Below are 20,310 nucleotides of genomic sequence, written 5' to 3'. Positions count from 1 at the left end.
TCACAGTTCTAAAGCCTAGAAGTCCAAAGTCAAGGTTTGGTTTTTTTCTGAGGCCTCTCTTCTTGGCTTGCAGATTGCTGCCTTTTCACTGTGTCCTCATGTGGCCTTTCCTCTGTATGCATGTCCCTGGTGTCCTTTCCTCCTCTTACAAGGACACTGGTCAAGGACATCAGGGATTGTTGGACCATATTGGACTTTATTTAATCTTAGTTACCTCCTTAAAGGCCCTATGTCCTAATATAGTCACATTGGGGGTTTTGGTTTCAACACATGAATTTGGGGTGGGGGAGGACACAGTTCAGCTCATCACAGATTTAATGACTTTTACTCCACAGACTTAAAATCTATCTAGTTATTTATTTATTTTTAGGTCTAGCAAAGTTCTCTTTGTTTTTACTCCCGAAAACTGAAACCGGAACCAAAGATTTTATTCTGTCCCTGCAAGGGCTCATCTCATGAGAAACCAGAAATCTCTCAGCTGTCCTGAGCTGGGGGCCCTCTTAGAGGCTAGGGGCAGGTGGCCTCAGAAGGCTGCAGGACCTGTCTCCGGGGTGTCACTCTGTGCTTGTCGGCCTGCCCAGAGCCCCCCGCCCAGAGTGCCTTGCTGCCCCAGGAGTACTTGCTGTCACTGTCACATGTGTATCTGACATGGACAGTCAGAGCCCAGCCTCTCAGGTCAGGTGTGGGCTCCTCCTACTGCTTGTCACTTTCTGGCTGGAAATTCTCTGTCTCAGTCTCCCCTCATCTGGGCAGGCTGTGGGCCAGGAACACCTTCCTTTATGGACAGATTTTAAAGCTGGGATTTGGCCAGAAAGGACTGGGATCAGGGATCTCCCGCCATCTCAAGCAGGGCAATGGCAGGAAGATCTTATTAACACCTTTCCACAAAGGGGAAAAATAATATTTCAGCGTGTTCTCTTTGTGTCTTCAAGCGGTGATAAGGTGCCATCAAAGTGCCAGTCTGAGCTGCGTTCAAATGAAGGATTATTCTGATAAGATGCGGGGAGAGATGCTGGGGGAAGGGAGGCTCTGGTAGGGCTGTGGGGGCGGGGGGTGGCGCCGGTTTAAGGTTATTACACAGGAAATGCCTGGCCTCGGCAGATCAAGGGGAAATCACACATTCTGTCACATTTGCTTATTGAATCTCAGTTCTATTGAAGCTCGAAAGGGGAAAAAAAAATCACGCCACCCCCATCAACCTTCTTGTAGGTCTTATTAGATTTCACAACCTTTCAATATTAAAATGCTAGTGCCGGTGGCAAAATTCCTTGTCAGTTTTTAATATCAGTAAGGGATTGTGGTATTAGGTTTAAGGGGGGGTGGAGGTGGGAGCAGGGAGGGTGCAGACGGTCTGCAGAGGCCCCCCCCGGTCTGCGTCTGTCGTTGCATTTCAGAGCCCAGTGCAGACCCCTTAGCTCCTGTCCCCGTCTAATGAGGGGACTGCTGAGATGCTGGTGAGCATCAGAGAGAGAGCCACTGACCCCCAGACTGAGACTGAGCCTTCCCTCGTGAGAACTCTGCCACCACATACTGGGTTAGTTGCCTAGGGCTGCTGTAACAGAGTGCCTCAAACAACAGAAATTTATGGTATCATTTTCTAGAGGCTAGACATTCAAACATGCAGTGTGGGCAGGGCCATGTTCCCTCTGAAATGAACCTGTCGGGGAGAGGCCTTGCCTCTTCTGGCTTCTGGTGTCTGTGGGTATTCCGTGGTATTGGCTTGCATCCGTGGTATTGGCTTGCAGATCACTGAAATCGCTCTTCTGTCATCCCATGACTGTTCCCGATGTATCCCTTTCCTCCTGTTGGGCCAAAGACCACTTGGCTTCCATATGGCCTAATCTTAACTAATCACATCTGTAATGGTTCTATGTTCAAACAGTGTCAACACTTTAAGGTCCTGAGGATTGAAACTTCAACATATCTTTTTGGGGGACAAAATTCAATCCATAATGGGTTTTTTTTTTTTTTTTTTAAAATGTAGTCTCTACACCCAGTGTGAAGCCCCACACAGGGCTTGAACTCATGACCTTGAGATCAAGACCTAAGCTGAGATCAGGAGTCAGACACTTAACCTACTGAGCTACCTAGGTGCCCCATAAAAACAGGTGTCTTAGCTTGGATTCCCCTGCAAACCAACCCCGAGATAAGTATTTCGGTGCAAGTACTTTGTTTGGGAGGTGACCCCAGGAGGCATGATGAGAGGGGAGGGTCAGTAAAGAGTGAGTGAATGAGTGAGTGGGTTATCACTGGGGCAACTGGGGCTCAATCCTTTTGGAACCCTCTGAGGGGCTGTGGGAGTGGGCCTTGGAATTGTATCCCAAAGGGCAAAGAAGTCGAGTTGCTTATCACTCAGATGAGGGTCAAAGTATGAACTCCTGGCTCTTCACCTGCCTCGGGAGGAGCCTCCCAAGCTCCTGCAGACCCAGGATGACCTGAGCAGGAACATTCAGGCCACGGTTTTCTGGAAACTGGCTCCAGGGGCCCTGTGGGAAGGTCAAAGGGATACGGGCAGAGAAGGCATTGGAAAATGCTGCTCACGAGGACCAATGAGCCTGGGCCAGAAGTTTGGAGATTTAAGGACATCAGCCTGAGGTGACCTTCTGTCCCACAGGCAGAAGCAGCCCCACTCCTGTTCACTATCACCAGGCTTGTTCCTCTGGGGCTGAGCTTTTGCCTCATCTCCTGATGGATACTCTGGTTCTTCCAGGCTGGGGGTCCCCTGTAGACTCCCATTTCAACTTTCTGGGATCTGCAGTCTTATCCCCAGCCCCTCACCCTGAGCATCAGGTAAAACTACTGTCCACTCTGGTCCAGTTCAGTTCTAGAGCAGGTCAGTCTCTTAGCCAACTGCCACTGTGACGTCTGTCTCCCATTCCCACTCCTGTCCTTTTCCCCTGGTAGTGACTGCCTCTGCCCCCAGCACAGAGGACAGCCATCTCTTTTCTGTTGGAGCTACCTACTTGGTGAGCTCCGCCACATAAGGATTTGGGGAGACTCGGGTGCTAAAATCAAAGAGGAAGCCTCAAGCCAAATATTTCCAGAAATCAGCCTAGCAGAGCCCCTTCTGGGCAAAGGGCTTCCTAGTTTGCGGACAAGCACACCCAAGAGGCAGGACCTGCCCTGGACCACTGACTGCCTCCTGCCCTACCTCAGCTGCTGTGCTGTAGACCCTTCTGCCCTGGCCTGCGGGCCACAGGGCCTGGACATCTTCGGGAGCCTATAGATGCTGTTGAATCTGTCTACCCACATTTTGGGGGTCTTAAGAGGGAGATGCTCTCTGGGAGCTGGGCTTCCTCAGAGTCTTGTTTCTGTTGCTAGTTTTCGTCCTGGTCCCTTCACATGCAGAACACCCATGGTGAACCAGAAAGTCCATTGACAAGGTCGAATAAAGCCCGGAGGTCTTCATAAGTAGCTGTGTACTCGTACAGGGGAGGATGTGTCACATCTTCAGCCTTCTTTGAGGTTCTGGAAGGGGAGGGCAGAGGCAAAGAAATGAAAGATGATCTCAGTGAGTAGGCTGTGCATGGCTGGCCACAGGAAGCAAAGGGTTAGGGGTCTGGAGACCTAGGTTCGAGTCCTGCATCTGTCTAGTTGTTAATTTATTTTTCACATCCTTGAGCCTCAATTTCCTCTTTGGCCAGATGAGGATAATAACATACCAAGAGGCCCAACATCCTCCAGGTTTGCCACAACAATAAAATGAGATAACGTCTCTCCCCAGGAAAATGGTCCTTCCCTGATAGACTCAGGTAAAGCAGTTATTACGAAGTTGGTAATGGGAAGGAAAAGTAATTGACCTCATTTGGAAGGAGGCTGTGGCAGGTGAGCGATGCAAGTGGCATGACATGTCTACATGGACTCTATGAGGTTTCGAGGCAGGTGGAGGGGGGTCTGGGTGGGGTTGGGCTTGGAGCTTGGGGGAGGAGGATCCGCCTTTGATGGGCGTGTGGCCTGTCAGTTCTGTTGCTCATCTGCCTCTCCCGAACACTGTGCTCTGCCTGCCGCTGCTGCCCTGGGGAGGGCTCCAGGGGACATCCCCCAACCCTCCCAGGGAAAGACACAGCACATCAATCATGCCTTTCTTTCTGTCCTTGGCAAAGCCACAGCCTCGATCTTCAGAGCAGTTCCTGTGCTCAACACTGGGTTTAGAGTCTGGGGCTGGGGTGGAAGCCAGCAAAGGGGTCCTTTTGGGAATGTAGTTTGTGAGGTGGGAGTCGGAGTAAGCTGAGATGCTCTGGTGCTGCACCTCCTTCCCCTCAGGTAAGAGGAGGATCAGGCTTTGGAAACCGGTCGGCTTTGACCTCATCATTCCGTGCAGGCCCTCTAGTTTCCAGATCCAGCAGAGGCTCATCCATCTGAATTAGTTCAAATTGATAAAACAGTTTACCCCAGGTCTCTTTCTGTTACGTAAGTTCTGTTTTAGTATCAGCTGCAGAAGCTGTACTTCAGGGACAGATGTGAAACATGGTCTTCCCGATGTCTTCCCGGACAGACTGCTTGCGTGTGGGCTAAGTGACAGCTTGAGTGGAGCTTGCTTCACCGGTCCATCTTGAGAAGGCCCTTCGTGGATATCCTTAACCTCCTGCGAAGGTCTGACCGGCCTGGGGCAGGCGAGTCCACAGTGGCCGACCTGAAGGTCGTTTGTGTGTGTGTCTGGCTCCCCACTGGCCGTGAGCTCCTCAGGGGCTGGACCTGCCCTTCTTTGTGTCCTGGGAATTCTGCGCAGCATCTGGCCATGTCAGCACTGCTTGCATGTTAAGTGAGTCAAACCCTGCCTCTTGGCCCTGGAAACTGGAGGCCCCATTGAGAACCTGGGGGGAAGCCAGGTTGACAGCTGAGCAGCTCTCTCCCAGAAGCAGCCTTATAAATCTGTTCTCATTAGCAAGAGGCCCTGGGGGGAGGGGACGAGAGTGAGTGGGTGTATGTATGTCGGAGTGCTGGGGAGAGCTCTGCCATTAACCTGTCACCACCCCCTCTAATCTATGATGCCTTGCTTCTGGTTTGGGCAGGCTGTTTGCAAGTAGTTGCTTTTCAGGATTCTGGAGAAATCTTGACTCCAAACCCCAGTATCTGGCGAACCCTCACAGCACCCTATCTAGAAAGTCATACTTTCCCTGCTTAGTTACATTTTCAGGTGCACAAACTGGCCTGTTTATTTTTGTGTAAGGGATGGAGGAGGAGCTGAAAAGTTGTGCTTGGCCTTGGCGGTGGGTTTCCTTTGTTGTGAGTGCTCTTTCAGGGTCAAGGCTGGCAGCCTCAGTTGCGGTCCACATTTGACCCTTGGTCTTTAGGCCACAGGACTTTTATGGCAGACAAGTGAGAAGTTGTTAAAACTGTGTCTCCATCCCACCCAGGAAATACAGTTCATTGCCATGGACCCAGCGTTCGTGACCTTGAAGGAATGAGGTCTCTAACCCGGGAGCCTCTCGTTGGAGCCAGTGCAGGGCTCTGGGTCTCTCCCTTCCCATCCACACGGCCAACTATCAGGTCTGAGGCAGCTGGAGTGACAGGTTAGCTTCTGCTGTAGCTCTCAGAGGCTCAGAGCCCACACCAATGCCCACTGGCACCTCCTATGCCCGCCGTCATGATAGAACACGCTTGCTTTCTCCTGATGGCCTAATTTCCTATTTAAATTTGTATACCATTAAGATAATAAAGCTGTTTCCTTTGTTGAAGACCACATAAAACTAGGTTAGGCGTGGAGGCAATGAGGGACGCGGGGTCAAGAGAAAATACAAATGAAGGCCGGGTCTCAGGTGGGAGACACTACTGAAGGCTCTGGCTGAGCCTGAGCTTTTAGATTGGCTTATTAGCATCATGATTGTTACGGTCTCAGCTTCAGAGTATAATAAACCTCATGCTTCCACGTTCATCCTCTGAAGATGTTTGCTAGCTGAAAAGACAGGTTTCAGCTCTTCTTTGGGGCCCAGATCTACACGAGTTCTCTGATGGGCTGCAGCTGCAGCTGCCAGACAGGTGAGGGAAGTAGGACACAAAGGATGTGCAAACCGCCAGGGGCCGGTATGCAGAAGTGGTGGCGGTGCACGTAGTGGGCGCCTTTCAAAGTGCCCTTGACTTTGTGCAATCACTGCCCGTGCTCCACTTGGAGCCTCTGATGGTTCCTCTGAGCAGGAGAATGTGCTCTTCACAAAACACTCTGAGAATGTTACTGTTTTGGAAACAGCTTTGTTTGCCCTTATTTGGAGAAGAGCGTTTTGGTTTCGAGGAGTATCCAGGCAGGTTGTTCCTGCTGCGACCAAGTCACAGAGGAGTAGGGGAGAAGGGTCCCTGCTAAGGACCTGGGCTTGGATAGTGCTCTTCTACAGCTCTGGCATCAAGTCACGTAAGAGTCACATCCAGGCCCCACCCCTAAAGAGGAAAAGAGGTAACGTCTGCAAAAATGGTTTCTTCAGTGCGGAGTGCATGGAAAGTGCTCCATAAAATGTTAGCTTTTATTTATTTATTTATTTATTTATTTATATATATTTATTTATTTTTAAAGAAGATTTTATTCATTTATTTGATGGAGAGATAGAGCCAGAGAGCACAAGCAGGAGGAGGGGCCCAGAGAGAAGGAGAAACAGACTCCCCGCTGAGCAGGTAGCCTGATTCGGGGCTTAGTCCCAGGTCCCTGGGATCATGATCTGAGCCAAAGTCAGACGCTTAACCCACTGAGCCACCCAGGTGTCCCCCAGTGGTAGCTCTTATTATTATCACCCCACTCGTATAAATTGAAGTAAGTTGTTAACATCTCTACTTCTTGTAAAATGAAGACAGCCATGCCTGCCTTATTGAGTTGTTTGTATTAAGTGAACTAATGAAGTGAATGAAATAAGGCATGAAGTGAAGTAAATGATAAAATGTGTCAAGCATCAGCCTTCCCCAGGTGAATGGTGCAGCTTGCCTAAAAGAGTTGGCACGACCCAGCGTGTGAATTATTGGAGTGGAAGAGAAATACACCATTCGATCAAGCCTCTTCTGTGTTCTCCTCCAAAAACGTAACTCTTTGTCAATATAATTACCAGTGCTTAATTATGAACTAAAACAAGAAACAATATAGAACAATATTAAGAGAAATTAAAAATACCTGTCTTCAAATTAAGTACCGTTTCATCACATCCTCTTAGGCCATTAATTACCACTTTCCCCTCTTCTTGGTCTCCTACTCAACCTCAAGGAGAATACTTAACTTCCTTTCGGTGGTTCAAGTGTCAAAAATGCCCTTAGCCTGGTGTATAGTTCTTTCTTTAGAAAAATCACATCTAACTCTTCTTCTGTGGATCCCTCTAATAACCCTACTTAGGGTTTACCGGAGGAGGCAAAGTGTTAAGTGTTTCACCACTTCTGTAATTAGTTCTAGAGAGTAATGACAGCTCCTTCACAGAAATAAACCATTATTCAAAAAATTCTTCCAGGTTTTGCTCCTAGAAGGCCTTTCCTATCTTTCTTCCTAGCTCACTAATGTAGAATCGTGCTAGAATATAATGTAACAACAACAGCAGCCAATGTTTTTGTGGGCACTTAGTTTTATTGGTAGGGACCTTTCTAAATGCTTTACATGTTAAATCTTACTTAATTATAAAACCCCTGTGAGGTAGATTACTATTACCTCCTTTTTATAGATGGGGATATTGAATATCTTTTTTTTTTTTTTTAAGATTTTATTTATTTATTTGACAGAGAATACAAGTAGGCAGAGAGGCAGGCAGAGAGAGAGGAGGAAGCAGGCTCTTCAAGGAGCAGAGAGCCCGATGCAGGGCTTGGTCCCAGGACCCTGAGATCATGACCTGAGCCGAAGGCAGAGGCTTAACCTACTGAGCCACCCAGGTGCCCCGGATATTGAGTATCTTAAAGTATCTTGTTCAAGGCCCTTAGACATTTTTTTTTTAAGTAAGCTCTATGCTCAATATGGGGCTTGAACTCACGACCCTGACATTGGGAGTTGAATGCTCTGTGGATTCAACTAGCCTAGCAACCAGCCAAGTAAGTGTCCCTAGAGAGCCAGGATCCAGATGCGGGCAATATCACTCAGAACCCGTTCTTCCCACCAGGTGGCGCTGTCAAGCGCTGAGTCTGCCGGAAGACACAAATACAAAATGTGTTACGTGCAGTTCAGGAGGATGCCCAGGACTTTAGAGCTGAGAAATGGCAGTCGAGCCCATGTCCCCAGCTGCCTCCCAAAGGCCAAGTGAGGTGGGAGATGTTGGATTCAAATGCTGCTCTTCCCAGTCTACAGTCATGTGTTGTATCCCTGGTCTCTATCCCTGCCTTCCCTTGGTCCCTCCCACTCTTACTGCAAAGAAAGAGAAATCCCTCAAAGGCTGTTTTTGAGCTTATGACAACCCCTCCCCCCCGGGCCCCGCAGCTTTTCTTTTCTGTCTTTACCAGTATATTCTTTACATTAGTGGAAATTTTGGAAAATCATGGGTTTCTGCTAATTGTAAAAGGGTCTTTTTGTTTTGTTTTGTTTTGTTCTGAAGATGTTTGGTCCCAGAGACTTATGAAAGGGGCCATTTATTTATCTGCAGAATAGTTTACATATGAGAACAATACAGAAGAGCTTGAAAACAGTTATTCCATGAACACTAATTAAGAGATTTGTTTTCAAATAGCAGAAACCAAGTCTGGCTGGTTTAAGCAAAAGAGAATTTTTTTTGAGGGATAGTGGGGAGTCTCATGGCTGAAAGAAACAATGTTAAACAACCAAGATCCATAAAGGGGAAAAAAAACGGCGGTGTCTGGAGACCCCACACTAGTAGTAGGACCTGAACCTCCTCCCTGGTCACTGCCATTATGTGACTTAGTGAATTATGTGAATTTCCCAGCCTGGCGTCTGACTACCCCCATAAGATAAGTCCCCAGTTGGAAGAAAATGTGATTGTCCAGATTCACTCTAGGCTCCACAGATGGATCCAGCAGCCACGGCCAGGTGCAGCCTGGGGTCAGATCTCCAGGTTTCAGGACCGCTTCCGTGGAAGGGAGAATTGTGAACCACCACTCCTTTGTGTTTCGCCCCTGTGTGGTTTCTTTACACTGCCTCACTGAGGGATTGCATGTCCCAGGACACACAATCTGTTGGAAAAGAATAGACGGAGAAGCTCATTGGAGCCCTAGAAACTCTTTTATGTCCTCATTCTCCCTTATACAACTCGTTACACAGCTTGACAGCCCAAAACCTAGGTGTGGAGAGCAGGCAGTGTTGGCCACTCAGTGTCCCCAGAGTCTCTTTAGGTAGTCTGGCAACAAGGGGCCAGGGTCTCCCTTCCCACAGGCAGCAAGAGGAGCTGTGTGCGCTCAGCTTCCTTGGTCTCCATAGACTCCAGGTGCCAGGCAGCCGGTGTTCCCCGTGACTTCTATGAACAGCTGGTACCCAAGCTGAGAGCATTTGGTACCCAAACTTGGGCAGGTTTTGCCATATTTTCAGGGCCACTGTCATGTTTGCCCCATAAAAGGAGAACCCCAGGATGTGGGGGTTTTTCTGCTGTTACATAGTCCCACCCTGTGTTAATTCACAGCCCAGCCCCTGCATGCTTCTGTGCAAGATGATTAGAGCATGGAGGACGGTGCAGACCCGGTCCCCTCTGCCCGCGAGCTTCAGCCAGCACCAAGCAACACCAGTTGGTGCTCACCCCAAGTCTTTTGCTTAAACCCAAGTCTTGAGGTCATGTGATAAACTCCATCCAAACCAGGAGTGTGTGTGTGGGGGGATTATTAAAGGAAAGGGTCATCGATGATGCTAGATAGCAGCAGCTCTCGGTGTAGGCAGAATCTGAGCCCTCAGTTTGAGATGGCTTTAGGAGATACTGCGAAGGGATGGATTCAGGGCTCAGGAGCCCATTATGGGGCTTCAGTGGCTGGGGGAGACGGCCATTCTTGCCCTGGCTTTAGTCAGTCACTTGGTGCTTGATCTGGGGCAAATCACTTGACTTTAATTTCCTCATTTTTATTCAGAAGTGAAATAATATCTACCCCTCTTGGATAATTGGTGTGAAACAAAAAACAGAAATGAGGAGTATTATAAAATTCGAGGTCTTATTCGTCTGGGGAAACTGAGCCCCAGAGCCGTTCCTGAGGCTAGCTCTGAATGGGAGGATTGAATGCAGCCCAGACAAGCTGCAGTACGGATGGGGCACCGAGCTGCCCCGGAGCCCTCTCGCTGGACTTTGTAGTTAAAGGTGATTGTGACTTCTAACTTTCCTCAGGATCACAGATTTCTCTGAGCAGAGCTGTAGCCATAATAACTTAGCGGGCTCCAGTGGATCGATACCTCTGAAATCTAAGGGCCATTCAGTTGCTAAAGGCTTTTTATTTAGTCTTTGTGTTTGGTATTAATGTTATCCCCATGGCATCTAAATGGCAGAGCTATTTATGGATTGGAAGTCAATCTGACAGTGTGGCTCCTCGCCATCCATCATGGGTAGCAGAGAAAAATCCAGGTGAGCAGAACTTCTAGGGTAAGCAGGACAGATGGGGATATTTAATGCTTGCTGATGCCATGAATTCTACCTAATTTCTTTGTAAGCAACAGTAGCAAAGGGCAATAGTGAAAAAGCATCATTCTTTGAAATGTTAGAGGTCAAGTACTAAATGTCGCACTTGAGTTATGACTTCTACAGAATCCAAGTTAAGGGAAAGACAGCTCTGTGATGTGTATGGGTGCCTTTCAACCTTTTTTGAGGATGTGGACTCCTTTAATTGGAAAAAAAAAAGGGAAATAACATGGGAATAGCTGTATTTTGAATGATCACTGAGAAGATACATAAATGATATAAAGTATACTGTGTTCGGAAATAGTTTTCAATGAATTTGAAGTTAATTCATTAAAACAGCACTCTTGAAAAATGGTGCATAGATGATTAAGATACACTTTTTCTACAGTTTATGGACACAACAACTACGTGGCCACTGATGACAATAACACATCTAATTATTTTGGGGCATTACTATGTCCCAGGCACCATTCGAGGACATTATCTTGCTTACTCCCCATAACAACTCTATTACCCATCTGTGAAATGGGTAATAATCACTATTTCCATTTTACAGGTGAGGGAACCGAGGATCACAGATGTCACTGACTGCTCAATGTCCTTCAGCTGGTAAGTGATGGAATGAGCGCGCATTCCTGAGTTGTCTAACACTGTTGTCCCTTCTTGTCTCATGAGCAGCCATGGTCTGTGAGACTCTCCCAGCCCAGAGCAGGGAAGAGCTCAAATGTTCTGGTGAGCTGTTTTTGAATGAGAGCAGGTGCCAACCTCTGTTGACTGCACATAACACTTGATTCTCTTCTCCCCTGCCACCTTCGTTTGTGTCTTCCGTTTGCCTTTTACAAGTTCAGGTTTGGGAGAGAGTGAGCTGACTGGTCGTGGGTGGTGGGGCGTGGAGAGTAGAAGGATTGGAATGGGCTGTTGGGATGGAGTCTTATTCTTCACCATGCTTCTCCTTCAAGGTTCTTGATGGAGGAAGGGTATTTGCAGGGAACAGTAGTCAAATGGGAAAGCATATCACCTTATTAGAGGTTTGGCAAGCTACTGATTGCCCCAAAGGTGGGCAGCCCTTCTTTGGGAAAATCTGGTTTTGAAAATTTGAATTAGGAGAGGAGGCCCAAGTTTGGCTTCCTATTCCCTGTTCCTTGAAACTATAGTATAAAACATTGTGTAGAATTTTCTGAATGTGTGTTTTTTTTTCCCCCCAACTCAGGAAGCAAGAATGGCTAGGTTGTCTTTGTATGTGGACATCTACCGTAGTGGTCTCTGTTTTTTTCTGGTAGTGGTGCTGCCGTTTCTTTGGGGAAACTGCATCTCTTCCATTTCTTGTCATTCTGGTGGAGGCTGTATCCCTCTCCCACCGTAGATGCATTGACAGGGCAAGGAGTATGGATGTGGCTTAAGCAAGGCCAATCTACGCACTTTGCAGGGAGGGGGGGTTCCTTCCTCCTTCTTGCATGTCATAGTGGCAGTTGTGTAAGTTGGAGCCCCTAACCACTTTGTGGGAGACGACCATATACAGTAGGAAGGAAGTTGAAGACAACACATAGAGAGAAACAGAGTTCACAGATGCATGGGTTGGTTGCGGGGGAGAGGAGAGACAGAAAGCCGGAGTGGGAGTTAAAAAACCTGAGTTCTTGCTACTGACCAGGGTGTGACTCTCTGTAAGACACTAAAAATGTTCTCGAAGCCTCAGTGTTCCCATCCGGGGAGTGTAACAGTGGGCTTCAGTAGCCAGTCGCTCCCTGCTGGCTTTTCACCACAGAGACTCAGCAGTGGTTGCTTTTCTTCTTGGAGTCTTTGGTCCCATGTGATATGGCCTTAGCCTTCTTCTCAGATGCTTCCAGCCTCGTTTCCTCTTCCCTCCCCTCCTCTGCCAACTGCTTAGATGAAAGAACACCTGCTTGTTTCCGAAACAAGGAAGTGAAAGGAAGGGTTTCTCTGCAAACTATTTTTTGATAGTAGAGCAAACACTGGGCTTGAGGTGCCGTGGGCTGGAGTGCGTTCAATAGCTTCCATACCACGCTGTCCTCTCTGCCTGCTGTGGGACAGCCTTGCCCTCAATTTGCCCAGGGCCCTTCCATGCTGCCCTTGAAGACTTATAATGACCCGCCATCTACTGAAATTCACTTTATTATAGTCCACGTGGAGGAGGGTCCTGGACTTTGATGGCCACTGCTCTGGAAAGTACCTTATAGTTTAAATGTTCAAGCCGGGAGCTGAGTGGTTCAGTCTCTGGCCTTTGACCTCTCCCTGTGATCAGGAAACAAGCCAGATTTCCCAGGAAAGATCTGGAGCCTCTGAGAAGTTGCAGGGGAATAAAGGGGCTTTTTGGCTGAGGTGATCAAACATGAGTTTAGAGGGACCATGTTGGTGGTGACCTTCTGTGGACATCTGGTGAAGGGAACACGTCCTTGGGAGTTGGGCTGTAGTCCCAGATCCCTTTTGCCTTCTCGAGTGTCATTGGGTTTACCGTTCACTTAAACTCTGTGCGTCTCTGCTTCCGTGTTTGTAAATTGGGACAATAGTTCCTATCTCCCGAGGGGGCTGTTGTGATGATTAAATGAGAATATGTGTGTTGTGCCATGTGGCTGGTACTTTTCGCTGTCATAGGGATACTGTGAAGGCTGACCTGTAGCCCATGTAGCCCATTCGGTGGTTGGGAAGGTTAGGGCAGGACTGGGCTGAGAGGCCTGGGGCTGACTGAGCCAACTCGTGCACTTGGCGATCCAAAGAGAAGACCCGGCTCCCCCGTCTTGGCCCTTCTCATGCTCCGGAGGCTGGGTGTGCTGGACTTGCTGGCGGTGGGGTGGGTGGGTTTTGATGGAGGTACGCAGACCCCTGCGGTGGGGCGTTGTCTTGTTGCTGCTTCCCTCTCTCCCCGTGTCCCAGGGAGGGAATAGCTACAGCCTCAGTACCTCCTTGCTCATCGCTCAAAGTCAAGTGGTGTTTTATGACAAAGGCATATGAGCATGTCTAAATATTTAACTGGCAGATCAATCTGTGGCGACAAGGAGTGGCATTTAAAAAAAAAAAAAAAGACGAGACTTTCCAATGACGTCTTCATGACTGGCAGCACGCCACGGGGAGGCGGCCGGGCTCTGTCTAGGATATTTTGTTCTGATGCAGCTCAGAAGGGGAGAGAGTGGTGAGTCAAACAAACACTGGCCTAGAAGTCCTGCCTCCGGCTGATAATGGGCCAGTGCACCCAGAGCTGTGGAGAAGGGGCAAATAGGAGATTACCACCGTGTGGTTCCAAAGCCGGAGCCGGCTCCACTGCACACAGAGCTCCTGTGACTGATCGTGCCCCAATGAAGTGTGCATAGAGAGGTGATGTCAGATGCGAGGAAGGAGGAGTGACAGAGTAAATCCCAATGGTGTGTTTTACGTGCTTGATGGCAGGCAGTGCTGGGTTTGCTGGCAAGATGGTAGGTGTGTCTGTTCTCATGGAGGCTTGGTCATGGCATCCCCAGCCTAGGGATGGTGGATCTCGCTGTGAATGAGGTGGGAGCATCTCCAGGCTGCGTCAGGAGGCGATGTTGTGGAGAAGTGAAGGCGGGGGCTCTGTTGTAGCATGACAGCAGGTGAAGATGTGTCCTTCAGAAATGCAGCAGCGGTCATGCAGCTCGGAGGAGTCAGGCTTGTCCTCGACTCAGATCGTCACAATGAGGGCAGCAGGAGGAATGATGGAGAATACTTACTGAATGACCATCAGGTGCTAGAGCCTCTGCTGGGCAATTTACATACTTCCGCAGCCCCTGAAGTAACAAAATATGGGGGTAGATATAGGAATATATGCACACACATGCATACACTTACAACACAAATGCAGAGACCTGCATACATATATAGATAGATATTTAGATAAACATACATATACATACGTATGTATATATAATTGCAAATCATTTATCTTTATTTCCCTTTTTTTAAAATGTGGACATGCTTATATCTACTCATTTAGGTACTTAATTTTTTGTAATAGCCTCTCTCTAAGCCTGCCTTCCTTTCTAGTGACACGAAATGTATCTGATACTCACCTATCAGGGTGAGCTGCTAAGAATAGACCCTTGGCCTAGAAGAGCTGCCTGTTCAGTTAGGGGAAGCCCTAAGCCCACCTCGTGAGGTGCCCCCCACCCCGACCGGGTAACTCTGAGAGACTCCTGTTCCTGCCGTTCCTGCCTCGGTACCTGGCATCTCTCCTGTTAAAGTTGTGGGTGTTAACAGTCGCCGCGGCATCTGGCTCATGTGCGCCCGGCGGCGTGGCTACGTCCTTGTTCACTGCTGTCTTCACGGCTTCGAGCAGTGTCTGGCGTGGCGTGGACACACTCAGTAAGTCTTCTCTGAGTGAATGAGTCGATGAGGAGAGGTGGGTGTTTCCACGGGTGAGGGAGGGGCGTTCAGGTTCAGCGAGTTCTAGGAAGTCACAGAGCAGGTTTCAGGTTCAGCGAGTTCTAGGAAGTCACAGAGCAGGTGTGTGACAAAGTGAAGGTTCACCTCTCATCCCCGGGTGGGTACCCTGGGCTACCAGGCCTGAATGGAAGGAGAAGATAGTTTCATTTCAGGCTGGTTTAGTACTCTTAGCCTTTAGGACTCATAGCTCTTGTTTTCTGTGAAATGAAATTCTCTTCGTCTGTGACATTCTTAGAAATGCTCCCGAGATACCGGGATTTCTTTCACGTGGTTCTTCTCGCTCCTTCTAAGCGAAGTGCACAGTCAGCTTTTAAACCGCCTTAGAGGAGAGGTAGACCCCAGTTTCCCATGGTTTTGCATCTGCGTGTGTGTGTGTGCACACGTGTGCACGTGTGTGATGTGGGCGCGCACCCTTGAGAGGCAGGGCGGCTTGGTCTTGTTTGCTCCTAAGCATGTTAGCCCCACAATTGTGTAATTAGGGAGGATGCTAATGTTCCATGATTGGAAAATGTCACCCTGCGTGACTAATTTGCCAGCAGGGCCTAATTGAAGTTCAGCATCATCTGCGGCTCCCGTAAGTCTTTCTTCCGAGGTGTGGAGGCAGAGGCGGTGGCGGTGGCAGTGAGCCAGCGCTGGGTGTGTGGATGGCGATTTATGGCCCCTTGTCTCGGTTCTGGGGGTCAGATGGGAGATCAGCTGTGGTTGAGATGGGGTTGGCCGTAAAGGAGAAAGCCAGAGCTGGATTAACCCATGTGGCAGGTGGCGCTCAGGAAATAGCTGGGCTTTCTCCAGGGAGGACTTGTTTTTGAGTGAGGGGCTTCTTTTGTGTAGATGCAGACAGCCAGAGCAGCTGGGCCTAGAGCAGCCTACGGCCGAGTGAAAGTTCTGGGGATTTGTTCCCATGGCCCTCCTGCCTTTGTGGTGGATGCACTGGGATGTTCTGGGGGTTCTGGGACTCAAGGCTGTTCGACAGCATCCCTGTCCTGGGCTTGGGGCTCTGGTGGGGAACACCAAGAGGCACATGAATCAATGTGTAATGCCTTGGGAGAGTTGCTTAGGTACAAAGCGGGCCGGAAGTGCCCATGACCTGATCCTGTGCTGTCATTAATCTAAACCCTGCTAGGTGCCCGCCTTGTCCTGCTCTGATATCCCACATGTCCCTGTGTTATCCACAAGTATTCCAACATTTTGTTCTAATGATTTTGTTTTGGGCATGTATCTTCAACTAGGCTGTGGACTCCTGGAGACCAACGGATGTATGTAGATGAATCCTTTGTTCTCAGCACACATCATCATGCTAGGCTCAGAGTGGGCCTCCAGTCATTGTTTCCTGCACGCCTAGAGGGATGATAATCTCTGTTCATTGAAGTTAGGGACAATTTTATACTGGATTCTTGACCTGGATCTTAGAGAATGAGTAAGAACAAGAGGAGGATAGGAGATAAGGTGTCTGAGAGCTTCACTGATCCAATAAATATTTATTGGGCATCTCCTATGTACAAGACATTAACTAGATGCTGGGTATATGGTGATCACAAACTGTCATGCTTTCCGTTCTTGGGGAGGTTGTATTCTAGTGGGAGAGTCAGACAGCCAATAAATAGACAAATAAGCCAACTCCGGTATTATAGATTTGCTACAGTGTTACAATGCAAGATGACAGTGGGTTCAGAGAGGACAGTCAGTCTCCGTGTGAGCGTGAGCATGCGCTAGAGGGCAGGAAAGACCTCTTGGAGGAGGTGGCATACAGCCTCACCCTTGAACAACGAGGAGGGGCTGCCCCGTGAGGAATGAGGGACGCGCATTCCAGGCAGGGAACATACACGAGAAGAGTTTGCAGCAGGAAGGAGGCCGACCTGTGTGGGGGCCTGCAGGAAAGGCTGCCGTGTCGGTTCTGACAGGGAGAAGGGCTCCACACGGCTGAGAGGCAGCAGGGGACAGCCGATGCACGACTTACAGCGTCTGGGGAGGAATCTGGATTTTCTTCCACTTATAGTGGGGTTCCATTACCGAGTTATAAACAGGACACCGTGTGATAGATGGTACTTGGTATATGGGGGCCCACAACTTTTGTCCTAGCTCTAGAGAGTGGGTCATAGGGTGGGCAGGCCAAGAATGGGACCAGAGATCCCAGTTAAGAAGCTGCCGGAGTAATCAGAGATGGTGCGGGTTATGGGGGACACTGAGGGATCTTTTTTCATAGGCCATGGAAAGCCAGTGTAGGGTTTTGACCGGCAGGGGAATAACGTGATGGGGGATACGTATTCTGTAACAGTTGCTGTGGTGGCGGGGGGAGGGCGGATTGGAGAGGGAAGAGGGAAGACCAGTTTCTTGTTAAGTTACAGGACCCATACTTTAAAGAGGATACAGACAAACTATAGCTTCCCAGGGTGGCCAGAAATCAGGAGAACATGTTATAGGTGTCCAGTGGGCTAAATGTTTGGGACCTCCCAAAATTCATGTATTGAATTCCTAACCCCCAATGTAATGGTATTAGGAGGTGGGGCCGTTGGGAGAAGATTAGGTCCCGAGGGCAGAGCCGTCAATGAGTGGGATTAGTGACCTCACTAGTGACCTCAGAGAGCTCTCTCCCCGCCTTCCTCCCTGTCAGGACACAGCAAGAAGAGGTCAGGTTGCTGTTTGGAAGGCGGTGCTTACCAGAACCCAGCTGTGTGCCAGCACCCTGATCTGGGATTTATAGCTTCTGGAACTATTAGAAATAAATTTCTGTTGTTTAGAAGCCACTCCGTCTGTGGTGCTGTTACAGCAGCTTGAGCTAAGACGGTGGTGGAGAGTCAAGGCACCCAGTTTTGTTTATGTGCAGAAACATATGGACGGGGCAAGACAGCCGCCGCCTTCTAGTATGCATGGGAGCAGACGTCTAGAAGGTCGAGTGGGCATCCAGCGGTGGAAGTTATGGGAGAACTGGCAGAAGCTCACCATGGGGAAGGAATCATCTTCTTACACTCAATTATTTGACAACATACATAGAAAAATACAAGGACTTCTCCTCTAGCCCCTACCATGTCCTGTGAAAGCAGATAGGGGTGTTCTCACTAACTTTGGAGGTTGTGTTCAGGATGGTCAGCCTGGATGGTCTGCCTTCAGACAGATGCTGTGCCATGTACTCAGCTCTCACTTCGAGGGGTCTCTGGGACATCTCAGAGAGCTTGTACTGCCCCGGGGGACTGACCCACACAGACTGAAACATTGGGAAGAAAACTCCCCCGTTTCCTGGATGAAAAGAAAAACCAAAACACTGCTGTTTTGTCTAATCTTTCAGTTCAAGAAATGCGGCCGAACAACCTAATCAGACTCTGAACTTTTCTCTTGAGCTGCACACGTGAGGTTCCTTCTCTCCATTTTCCTTCTGCTTTTCCCCTCGGACTCTTGATGCTTCCACACCCAGGAGAGCCCAAACTCCAGAGCTGAACTAGGAGAAACTAAAATAAAAAATAAATGCTCAAAAATAAAAAGTAAACCCAGCTGTCGCCAGCCCTTCCCTCCCCACAGGCGCTCCCCTAGTTAGTTCGGGAGGCTTCAGCCATGAGCTGATTTCAGATGTAGTCCCCGGCATTATGATTCTGCTGCTTCTGATCCTGCCTAAGCGGGCCCAGCTGTCACCCCACCCCCTTTACATCAACTTCTGTATCACTTCCAGGCCAGTCTTTCCCAGTGTGATTTCTCCACCGCCTAATATTTAATTTTAATTCAAAGCCCCCCTCCCCCCTTGCCCTTGCAAATCCTCTGATTCTGCAGACCAAGCCAGCTTTCCCTCTGATTTTCTTCTCCTTTTTTCATTATCAGTGAGTCAGATTAGCATCTGACAAGAGAATAGAATGGACTATTCCACCTTCGTTTCAAAACCTAAGGCGGATTATTGCTCCTGTTATAAATATAAAGGACATTTTAATTTGCTAGGAGCCAAGAACAAGCAAATCACCCAGAGTCAGGATTGAACAGAGCAGCTCCAGGCCCCTCCACCTGTTTTGTGCAGCTCTGGGACCAAGCACCAAGCACGAAGGCATGCTTTGGAAAATCCTCTCCTCCCCTCCCCCAAACCTTCAACACCCCCCCCCCCCCCCCCCCCCCGCCTCTGTAGGAAGAAGCACTCCCCTCTGGGCTTGGGAAGCATGACCCATTCTTGTCAGGCCCAGCAGACCCCCATGCGGTAATTCTGGGAGCCAGTACCAACCTCCAAAGGGCTCAGAGGCTGGGCCAAAATAGAGGCTTGGGGTGTGTTGATGTTCAAGTTAGGACCCATATCCGGCCTAGAGACTCCCTCCTTGCCACTCCCAAAGCCCACCCCTCTTAGCCCCCCAACGCAGGGTCAAGCAAAGGCCAGCTCTAGGGAGTGTTCAGATTCCTCAGGGGCACCGAGGGGTGGGTGGAAGGGCAGGCCTCCAGCCTTTGGGATACACAGCCCTAAGCCTGCATTTCCAGACCTTGGGCTGCTGGCGCAAAGAAAGGTCCATCAGGGAGGATCCTGGGAATGTGTCTGTTACCCCTGGAGAGCTGACTTCTCTTCAGAGGCAGAGTCTGCGGGGTATCGCTGTTCTGCAGACACAGGGTTGCCCTTTCTTCCTATGGATGGAGCTATAGTTCGGGAGGTCCTTTCATTTGGGACAGTGGCAGCCTGGCCCTTCTTTGAAGCTCCTATAGCAATGTCTTAGCATGGCCTTCCTTATTCTAGTCTTACTGCGGTGTCTTGACGGCGGCACCCTGTCTCATCTTGCTTCATATCTCAGAAACCCCAGGTCCAGCTTCTTGCCCATGCAAGACGTTCATTGGGTACTTCCTCCGATGACCCAGGCAGTGTGGGGCAGGGGGAGCCCGGGGCTGGCGGGCTCCAGAGCCGCGGGCTCCCGTCTGCTCCACAGTTGGCGGTATGTGAGCGGGACGAGGTATATTAGCTTCCACAGCTGCTCTGATGAAGCACCATCAGATGGATGACCTGAAGCCACAGAGATTTACCCTCTCGCCCTTCCAGAGGCTAGGCATCAAGGTGTTGGTGGGATTGGTTCCTTCTGGAGGCTTTGAAAGAGAATTTGTTCCCTCCCTTTTTCCCTGCTTCTTGTTGCTGGCGACCCTTGGTACCTTGGCTTGCACGGTCACATGGCCTTATTACTGTGTATCTCAGGGTCCCTGTGTCATCATGTAGCCTTCTGCAAAGGACACCAGTCATGGGATCTGGGGCTCACCCAGGTTGACCTCAGCTTATCTTGATCATATCTGCTAAAACCCTATTTCCAAAAAAGGTCGTGGTCACAGGTAAGGGGATGGAGGTTGGTTAAAAGGTGGACAGATTATTGTGGAGGACACAGTTCACCACGGAAAGCCACTCGACTTTCAAAATCATGCTGGACCTCATGAGAAGGAGCTTGCTGCAGGGGAAGGGGAACCAAAT

Source organism: Mustela erminea, chromosome 11 (genome assembly GCF_009829155.1).
Source record: "Mustela erminea isolate mMusErm1 chromosome 11, mMusErm1.Pri, whole genome shotgun sequence".
In the NCBI taxonomy this organism is placed as follows: domain Eukaryota; kingdom Metazoa; phylum Chordata; class Mammalia; order Carnivora; family Mustelidae; genus Mustela; species Mustela erminea.
This window is presented reverse-complemented; position numbering follows the sequence as displayed.